Source organism: Lathyrus oleraceus, chromosome 6 (genome assembly GCF_024323335.1).
Source record: "Lathyrus oleraceus cultivar Zhongwan6 chromosome 6, CAAS_Psat_ZW6_1.0, whole genome shotgun sequence".
NCBI lineage: Eukaryota > Viridiplantae > Streptophyta > Magnoliopsida > Fabales > Fabaceae > Lathyrus > Lathyrus oleraceus.
The window spans coordinates 376,147,856-376,158,201 of NC_066584.1; the positions used below are offsets into that span (position 1 = coordinate 376,147,856).

Sequence of the window (10,346 nt, forward strand, 5' to 3'; positions counted from 1 at the left end):
CACAATGAAATTTCCATATCAAGCAATCAAGGGTCTTTTGGTCACTTGAATAAGCTTGGGGATTACAACACAATAGAAAGAATTTGGTTGACCAAAGTGACCTTTAGTCAACACTAACTAATGAGATTGAAATGATAGTTGAACTATGTACAAAGTAAACCTATTGAATTAATCAACTGAAATAAAAGTCAGACAATTCTAACCAAGGTCCTAAACTAAGGGTTCATGTACAAAAATCAAGATTTCTAAGCCATAAGGGCAAAATGGTCAATGTGCAAGTTATTAACATTGAATTAAATTATCAATAAGCTGCAAGAAAGCTCATGAACGTCGAACACATTCATCGCGTTCTTCATCCATGCTCGCATCCAATCTCCAGCATCATCATGGAGCATCGAGTTTCCGAATTCATGATTCGTGTTTGTGCGTTCTGACCGGAGCACCGCATTTTGGATTGCAACAGTTAGTGTTTTGGATTGACATCGTTTTGCTTTCGCCTCGCGTCTATGGAATTGAAGCATCGTGGATTCATCATTTCGGCACCGCGTTCAAGAATTGCAGAATGCCTCATTTTCACGTCTTGGATTCACGTTTGGAATTCAACCGAATCGCAGCCAAAATACTCAAATCTTAGCAAGGAAATGGAAGAAAACTCATCGGACTTTGAGCTCCGGCATGGTGGCATAAATATGTAATGTTTCTTTCTCTTCCTTGCTCTGCTCGTCCTCGATTCCTCTATCTTCTTTCTCTTCTTCTTCAGTTTCCGAACTCTCTGTGATATTGTTGTTCTTGTGTGCATGTTGCGTGAGAACGTGTGAGATTGATGTAAAGTGCGAGGATGAAGCCTAGCTCAAGCACAATTGGAGCTTCGATGTGAAGCTCCAATGGCTTCCTAATGGAGCTCCGTCTGAGGTTTTAGAGAGAGAGAGAGCGAGAATGAGGGAGATGTAGAAATCGATGGAGGGAGCTCAAAACGTGATTACGAATCTGAAATGTGAGATTGGGTAATCAATGAGCCCCCTCAAAATGCAGGGCAGTGTTGTTTATATAGAACCTTGAAGTTGTTAGAAATTTTTCTCAAATTCACATGAAATTTATCTTAAATTTATCAGTCAGTTGGAAATGAACAAATCTGTTAGGGAGGTTTCGATTCTCTGCATTACGCTTCTGTTATCTTACTGTGGAATTCTAATTTGATATCTTGTTATTGAATTTTACAGGTGGAGTTTCAAAACAAAGAGTTCTTGTTAGTGAATGGTTAATGTGCCTTTGGATGGATGCAAATAGTTAGTTTTGGTGAGTTAATTGTTAGTAATGAAAACAGTTAGAATGTTTAATCGAATTGAATGTTAGATTGTTAATTATTGGATTGAAAGTTAGTTAAATTTCTATCAATGTGCAACTAGATGAAATGTTAGTTAGTGTTAGGGTGAAATTGTTGTTAATGCAATTGCGTTATTCCGTTGAAAACTCTTAGGGTGGATGTGCTTAAACTGTTAAATTCTGTTGGAGTGTTTCGATTGACAGTTGTGATTGTTTAGTGATTGTTATGCAATTTTGAGGGAGTTAGAATTCATTTCGAGTTGGAGGAGAAAACGAAATCTGTTAAGGGTTAGGAGCTGTTAGAAATTCAGTTGGAAATTCCGTTGAGAAGTGAGGTTTTTGGGTTGTTATTCAGTTGGAAACTGGTTATTAATTCTAACTGATTTCTGTTGTGCAGTTTCTTTGAGATTTTAATGTCAGTTTGCATTGTTGCTTTTTGTTTCTCATTTTGTGAAGTATTGCATTGCCTTTTTTTAGTTAGCCATTGGAAGGAGGTTATGACTTGGTTGGCTCGGTTTTTGCTCAGTTTGTGCAGCATGGTGCTTTGCTTATAATTCATATCTTGGTTTATTCATGGTTTCATATTCTGCAGCATGTTCTGATTTGGTATGCTCCATGGTATGCATAAGTTCATGGCAAGGGGGTTTTATGTAGCATGCCTCATATTGCTTGGTATTCATTCTGACTTTGTTTTATTTTCATGTAGGTCCTGGTTTCATGGTTTATGTTCATGAAGGATGGTGATTGAACAATGCAAGATAATCAAGATTGGACTTTAAGGCATCCATGTACAAATGGCAAAGATGCAAAGATCAAAATGTATTTTAAGGATTAGGATTAGTATTAGAGTTGATGATTTAGGGTTTTAGGATGGAAAAAAGGGGTTGGGTTGACTTTGGTCAAAGATTGACCAAAAAATCAACTGTTGACCAAAGTCAACATTTGGAAAAAATTGCATTTTTTGTAATTTTTGTATGAATCTTGTAAACTTGGCATTGTTTTAATGGAATGCACACTTTGGATGGAAATAGTTCCCTTGATCAATGAAACAAGTCTTATTCAAATATCATCTTTTCCTCCAAAATTATGTTTGAAATCTCTTCGGATCATATGGGCTATGAATGAACCTTGGGCTTATCGAACTTGAATAAATGAGATTAATGAGACAAGAATCAAAAATCGATGAATTATAAATTCTATATGAACTTGAATCATTGAAACATGGATTTGAATGAAAACATGAATGAAACAAGGCCTTGAATCATCAAGCAAACAATCATGTAACAAAACATAATCAAATGATTGATTCCAAAGAAAAAGTATGATGCAAACCAAATGATCAAATGTCACTTTCCTTGAAATAGGGTTTCCTAGATAGCCATATGATCAATGCACAAATCACTTGGTAATCAAATGTCAAACACCCACAATTATGGCAACATGTATAGAACCAACATACAAACCCTAATGTCAGGGCTCCACAATTAGGGTTTCATACTCAAACCAAGGTCATTAGGCAGCCCACATGAACAAGGATGAAAAAACAAGCAACAATGCTCTTTCAAACAAATTCAAACCAAATGAACCACAAAATTAGGGTTTCAAAATCACCAAATGAAAACCACAAGATCAATGAGCACCCAAGGTCAAGAACTTTATGCACAATGAAATCTCCAAGGTCTTAAACACTAAGGATTGGGATTTCAGGGCTTGGCCCAAATTGAGGAAACATCAAAATCCATGGGGCTTGATTCTCCAGCAAACCCTAGCTTTTGTTAGGTATAAATAGACACAAACTTTGAATATATGATGTATGTTTGCAAGTGTTAATATGAATGCACGATGCACATGCATTTGGAGTGAATGAATGCAAATGATTTTTCAAACCAAAAGTCAAATGAAAAATGGAAAAAGGGAGGGCAAATTTTGGGGTACGACACTGATACATAGTAGTTCTAAGAGGTCTAAGGTACTACCTTTAGACCTTCTCGATTTATCAAAACAAAACGAATCTAAATGGTCAAATCTATTATATCAAGAACATTTATAAACATGTCGATTCACTTTCTTCTGATTTATTTCTTTACTACTATTGGACAACTGACTTCAAGCACAAGAGAGGGGTGAATTCTGGTATTTAAAATTCACGATTACTTTTACATTTTTCTTGATTAAGTTTGAGATTGTGTTAGTAGTTTCTTAAGAGTAAATATCAGCAAAAATAAAAATAGTAAAAAAGTAGAAGAAGTTAAAGAGGATAGGATTGGAGAGATTGCACCATAGAGTTATATAGTTTTGGCAGAACATTGGCCTAGTCTTGTCCCAAAGAGATCTTATTGAGAGTTTGACTATAAACTTTGAGATTTTGAAGGTTATACTCACAAGCCTTTATAAAATCCGATCTTGAGATTTTTACATGTTTATATCCAACCAAAGATAGTTTTTACCACAAGCTAATCTCAATAACCTAAAATAGATTTTTTTTTTCCAGCAAAGCTCAAAAAACCAAAACAAATATTTTATGCCTTGTTCATCTCACAAACCAATCTCAATCTTCTCAAGAGTATAACACTCTCATGAGTTAAACAAATAATATGGTCACTTACAAACTCTTTCTCCCACACAAAGTTTCACTCAAAAGTACCATGTCAACTTTAAATGAAATAAATATTTCTAGAGAGAGAGGGAGATAAAAATTAGAGAGATAAATTTCAAAGAAAATGTAAAGTTTTAGAAAGTGGCATAAAATGAAGAGGAGGTGAGTCTTCTTTATATAGGAGCTGGAAAAATCAAAAAAGGAAATAATCCATGGGCATAATTGTTGAGCCAATTGATTGGCTTAAGGTCCAATAGATTGGATTGCCTATTTTTAATCGATTGCCTTGCCCAATATTAAAATATTTGATAGAGAGCCATTGCAAGTCATTAAGGTGTTGTCCTAATCATTTGATTAATTATTTGAGATATCTCCAATTGATTGGCTTAATGATCCAAACTATTGGCAGGTCCAAAAAAATTCCAATCGATTCGTTAGTTTTAAAATTATTTTAAATGATAATGGATAGCTTCTTAATCACCTAGCTTGGTTTTGATTTTTTTTAACATATAAAGCGACTAGAAAAGAACTTAAGTGTGTGTGTGAGTTTCCTTAAAACATTACTTCATTACTTTTACAAAACTCTGATTGTAACACCATAAAAACACGACTTTTTATATATAAAAGATAAACATATAATTTCTCAAATATAGGTGTTACACATGCTCAATATGCAACCTTCATCAACGTAATAACATAAAACATGCAGCGGAGTAAAACATCAAATACTCCAATAATTCATTTATTGGTATCAACATAATTTATTTAATTAAATAATCCCAGAGACTCAAGAAAACATAAAATGTAACAAAAACAACCTGTCCCGAGTGATTCATATCATAGTAGAATGCAGAAATACTAAGTAAACTTAATAAAACGATAAATAAAATGAAGTAGGCATATATGCCAATCCTTCCACACAGTAGTTGCTAATGCTCATCTACATGAGTATCTATATCATCGGTCCAACAAGTCACACATGCAAACATAAAGGGGTGAGAAATACGTTTATAATGTTAACGGTGTAATAAACAGTTAGGATAATATCATACACAACATTCACCAACACATGAATTATTCACAACAAAAATAATTACCTTACAATGCAAATATGCGTGCAATGCAATCAACACCTCGACTCTAATGCATGTGATAACAATCCTGGATAATAGAGTTATGTTACAGATTTCTTCCACTCACCGATGGTTTGAACTGGGTTCCCATTCGAACCTGGTTCTCCTTCGAACCCCGACTCGTCATTGGTCCCCTCTTCTGAACTAGAGACTCGTCACTGGACCGAGGTTTGTACATCTATCACCAACACATATGATGCATGATATGTAACAATAACATACAAGTGCAATACTTGCAACAAGTTCATCTTCAAACCGTAAATCATCGCCTAAAAGGACACCATAATAATTTTTATCTAACTACAATTCTCAACATATGCATATAACTATAACTCGACAATATATATGTAATCACAAATCCATATATGATTATATATACAACACTCACCAATAGGGAAAATATTAACGTATGTGCTCAACAACACTCATCAACAAAGTAAGCATATTATTACATATGTAAGCTCATAAACAAGGTAAGAATAATATCCTACAACCCTTACATTCAACAGACTTAACTCATAACCCTTTAGATAACTCATTACAACACATCATTATTTAGATTTGACTATAATACTACCTTATGCCTTTGGCAAGGGTTACCTTAACCCTCACCTCAAACTCCAAAGTCACAACATTTATGCTATTTAACAATTTTCTCGCCATAACTCAAATTAATAAATATCTCCAACACCAAACTTGTCAAAATGACTCTAAACTCATCAAAAGGCAATGAATAGTCACAAAGGACTCTAAACTAGTCAAATGAGTCAATACTCTAAAATAGAATGACTGACTTCAAAATAGTACCGAAATTTATAAAATTATGATCGAATAATTAAACCTTAAAGTTTAACACATATTTAAACCATCTTTCTAATGCAACTGACCTCACCTCAAGTGGACTTATGAAACTCAAGTTACATATGAAACAAAATGACTAACGCAAGACTGAAATTTGACTACGTCTATGGTATAAAAACCAGGGATCTTCTAATGTTTTAGCGCTCCTAGACCCAATTTCCCCACTTTTAAAGTAATATTATTATATTAGTTTTCTAAAGCAACTGACGGCTCCCCACACGAACTTACGAAACTCAAGTTACACATGTAACAAGGCGGACAATCCCCTTTATGTCTACCTGTGATTTTCTGCATTTTCCTTTCTATTAAATAGATCCAAAACTAACTTATTTCTCCTATTTGATTTCTCACCGCCCTAAAAACATACTGATAAACACGACCATCAATAATAGAGAGCAAATAACATAGGTTCATATTCTCGCCTTATCACAAAGCATCAACATAGTTTAACAAATTAACTTTCGAATTATCACAAGGCATCAACATCAAGATCAAATTCAGGAATTCACACAGATTACTACTCTCGCCTTATCAAAAGCCACCAACACATGTATTAAATTAAAATATAAGAATACACATAGATCACTCAATAGAGTACAAAAATCATATCATAACAATCACCTTTGAAGGTTTTGCACAAACCTGCTTCGACCTTAAATATTATCAAAATGCAAATAAAAAGGGAAGATCGAAGGAGGGCAAGGAACTATCACTATCCCTCTATTTAGCCACCCGTATATGAATAATTCCCCCTACCTCAAAAATTACAGAGCAATAAAACTTTGTCTTTTGGGATTCCCTTTTCTAACATTTCCTCTCCTAGGGTTCTGCCTCTTATTCCACTATAACCTTTTTTTTCTAACGTTTACGTACTGTGTATTCTCCATCCCTCTATTCCACTTAAATATGAACCTAATTCTATTTTATTTTAGCAAATCTCACAAACACCCCCACCTCTTACTAACTCCACCATTTTCCCTTAATTATAAATAAATACTAATTTTCTCCCCAAACTAATTATTCTCACATTTTCTATTATTTTTAATATTAAATAAATCAATTAAAATTGATAATAATTCTAATTAAATCTCTATCCATCCTAAAATAATTCAATAAATAAAATAAAATACTCAATAAATAATATAGGACAATTTAAATTCCATCTTATTAATAACCCACAATTTCCCACTTCTACAAAATATTTCATATCATAAAACTCTACTCAAAATTTCTCAACTTAATTAATTTAACTAAAACTCTCCAAGACTCTATAAAAAATATTAAAATTGGGGTGTTACACCAGTCACTCAGATGCACACAGCCTGAATGGCTTTCACACTTCTTCTCTTTCATTATTCTGAGGTTTCAAGTTTCCTTCCTAGATACATCGATCATATAAGCACTTCAGTCTCGAGTCTCTTTTCTTGATGAGGTTTCATATTATTTTCTAGTTAGGTAATCATCAACAGAATGTTGAAAGCTATTTCCACCGACTTCAACAATTGTTGTCGTCATCAAAACTTTATAAAGGTTCTTTTATTAACTTTATACATGTAAACACATACATCCATAACTATGTGTTCTACCAGACTTTAACTCTAATCCAGTTTTATTTAAGAAAGGCCTTTGGCTTGATAGAATCAATTAAAGGTTTAATTTCCCCTTAGTAAATTACTTAGGGTTTCATGCAAATTTGTTACTTCTTTTTTTATCGATACATAAGTCTCACATGTTCTAGTTAAGTTTCTAATGTTTTCTATTTTGTTCTTAAGCGTTTCATTACTCTTTTAATGTCATCATTTTCTTTGATAAACTTGACACTTATTTTAAACAACTTCTTATATAACAATTTTGTTGCCTAATGATTATCTTCTTTGTGAGATACATTCAAGAAAACTTCATCTTCTTTGTTGGACGAAGATTCTTCGAAGGTTTTACCTGAGGTTGACTCTTCGAGGTTTCTCCTTGATGTTTAGTATCTTTTATTTGTAGATTTTTTCTTCTCCTTTCTTTTCTCTAAGATTCTACTAGAAAAAGCATGTTCTTCACATCCTTTTCTATCGTTGAGACTATTCTTTCGAAGGAGATGACTGGATTTAATTTATCTTCACAAAAGTTCATTGATGAAGTTGCTAAAGATTCTTCTAGACTTGAGCTCATGCCTTCATGCTTTAGTAATTAAATTAATTAATTCATCTTCTTTATTATTTCCTCCTTTTTGTATTTTTCCAAAAATTCATAAACACTCCCATCTCTTGATTTAAGGATTAGATCATATTTATGACTCCAATTCTTAAATCTTAGATATTTGTTAGTGACAAATGTTCCAACATTATTTCCAACATTTCTAAATCTAAAAAGATATTTATTAATAAAAAAATTATCTTCTTTTCCTCGTGTATTCATTCGCTCTTGTTCTATACTTGGAAAAACTCCATATATCATTTTAAGAGTGTCACACGTTTCCTTGGGAGTTTCACAATTATGAATATAGAAAAAGTGGTTGTCACCAAAAGACATAACTAAGAAATTATTTGTTTTGAAATCAACTTTAAACTTTCTCTTTTCCTTTATGGTCCAAAGGAAATATGGTTACTACTTCTTCATTTCTGTGACGAGTAGGGATAAACAGACCGTTGATTATAATTTCCCATAATTCATAATCATTACTTTGAATGAAAATCTTAAATCTAGCTTTCCATAGTTTAAACCTATCACCATTAAATGGTGGAGGTGTGTCTAGGAAACTCCTAGAGGATTCAAAAATGTTTTAGTGAGTATGTGATTTATCTATATTAAATTTATGAAATTTCCCTTGTGTTTTTACAAAACACTAATCACTCAGACACAATCAGATGAGCTCTCACACATCATTTCTTTCCACTTTGAAGTGTTAAGTACTTTGTCAGATATACCAGTCAAATGATCACTTCACTTGAAGCTTATTATGGATGAGGCTTAAGGTACCTTCAAGTCAGGTAAAAGGATATCATCGGTGATCATCAAACCCTAAATCTTTAGATAGCTTGGTCAAATATCTTGTGCATCTTTGACCACTTAAATCAGCTTTAGAACTTGCTTAAAGGATGTTATATCTTTAGGATGTTGTCATCATCAAAAATTTGATGTTATAAAGGATATGCATATCTTGCTTAGATTTGGTCACTTCCATATTAAATCTACAAGCACATAGTTCCACAAGTTGTTCATTACTGAGTAGTTGTCTCTCGTATGTGTTTCTTTCTTTTAGAGTTTTCTAGTTATTTCCCTTTATGTACTTTGAATTCAGTTATTTCTCTTTTTGTATCTGAATTCTAGTATTTGAATTAATGAAGCTTGATTTTCCCTTAAATGTTTACGTGTATCTTTTATGATCTATGTGCTTAAATACTTGCTTTACTTATGTATATATGCTAGGTAGTTAGCATGTAAAAATAGGGTAGTATGTTAGCACATTTGTTAAGTAAGTTAGTTGAAATCTAGGATTTTAGTTTTATTATAAATAATATACTAGTCCTCATTTCTCATTAACTCTGATTAGAGGAGGAAGTGGTGTGGTTGAGATTCAATTGTAAAAATTATTCTCTATTGCATAATTGAATCAAGAATCCATGGTTTTATACCACTTTGAATCATTTTTTTCTTTTCCATCTTTCTCACTTCTTGGTTTTCTTGTTGATGAAGAAACTGATTATACTCTATTTTTGTGGCATCGATTTCACAAAAAAATTAATGCAATGAGCGTGGAGGAGAAAATTTTGTCAACAAAGTATCAGATTTAGAAATTCACCAGAGTGAATGATTTTGGATTATGGCGCTTGAATATGCAAGCTTTTCTTGTACATCAAGGTTTGTTAGAAGCTTTGAAAGGATTAGAGAAGATGGATGTTGCCATAACAACAAAGGATAAGACGAAGATGATCGAGAAAGCCCACAGTGTCATCATATTGAGCTTTGGTGATAAGTTTCTCCATCAAATCTCGAAGGAGAAAATGGTTGTTGGCGTGTAGAACAAACTCAAAGTTTTATACATGACCAAATCTTTGGTTAATCATCTCTACATGAAGCAAGCTCTGTATTTATTCAAAATGAGTGAAGACAAAGTCTGGACTGAACAATTGGATATTTTCAATAAGATGATTCTTAATCTGAAGAATATTGATGTCAAGATCAATGATGAAGATAAAGTGTTGTTGTTGTGTGATTTACCAATATCTCATGCTCATTTCAAATAAACTCTCTTGTATGGAAGAAAGTCCCAAACCTTTGAAGAAGTTCAGTCATCCTTGTACTCGGAGGACTTTAATGAAAAAGGAGCATAAACCATCTTCTGTTGGTGAAGGATTGTCCATAAAAGGAAACTTCTTAAAGAAGGATGGTAGGTTTGAGAAGAAGAAGTGTAGAGGTCAGCAAAAGTCTTATGGTGGTGATGC

At 33.0% G+C, this 10,346-nt stretch overlaps 1 long non-coding RNA gene across 1 annotated transcript; it reads left to right on the forward strand.

Moving 5' to 3' along the window:
- The first annotated feature begins 264 nt into the window (after positions 1–264).
- LOC127093087 (uncharacterized) lies at positions 265–2,351 on the forward strand. Its single transcript, XR_007792418.1, has 3 exons — positions 265–691; positions 1,221–1,296; positions 2,030–2,351. It is a non-coding gene; the product is annotated as an uncharacterized LOC127093087 (long non-coding RNA).
- The last annotated feature ends 7,995 nt before the right edge of the window (positions 2,352–10,346 follow it).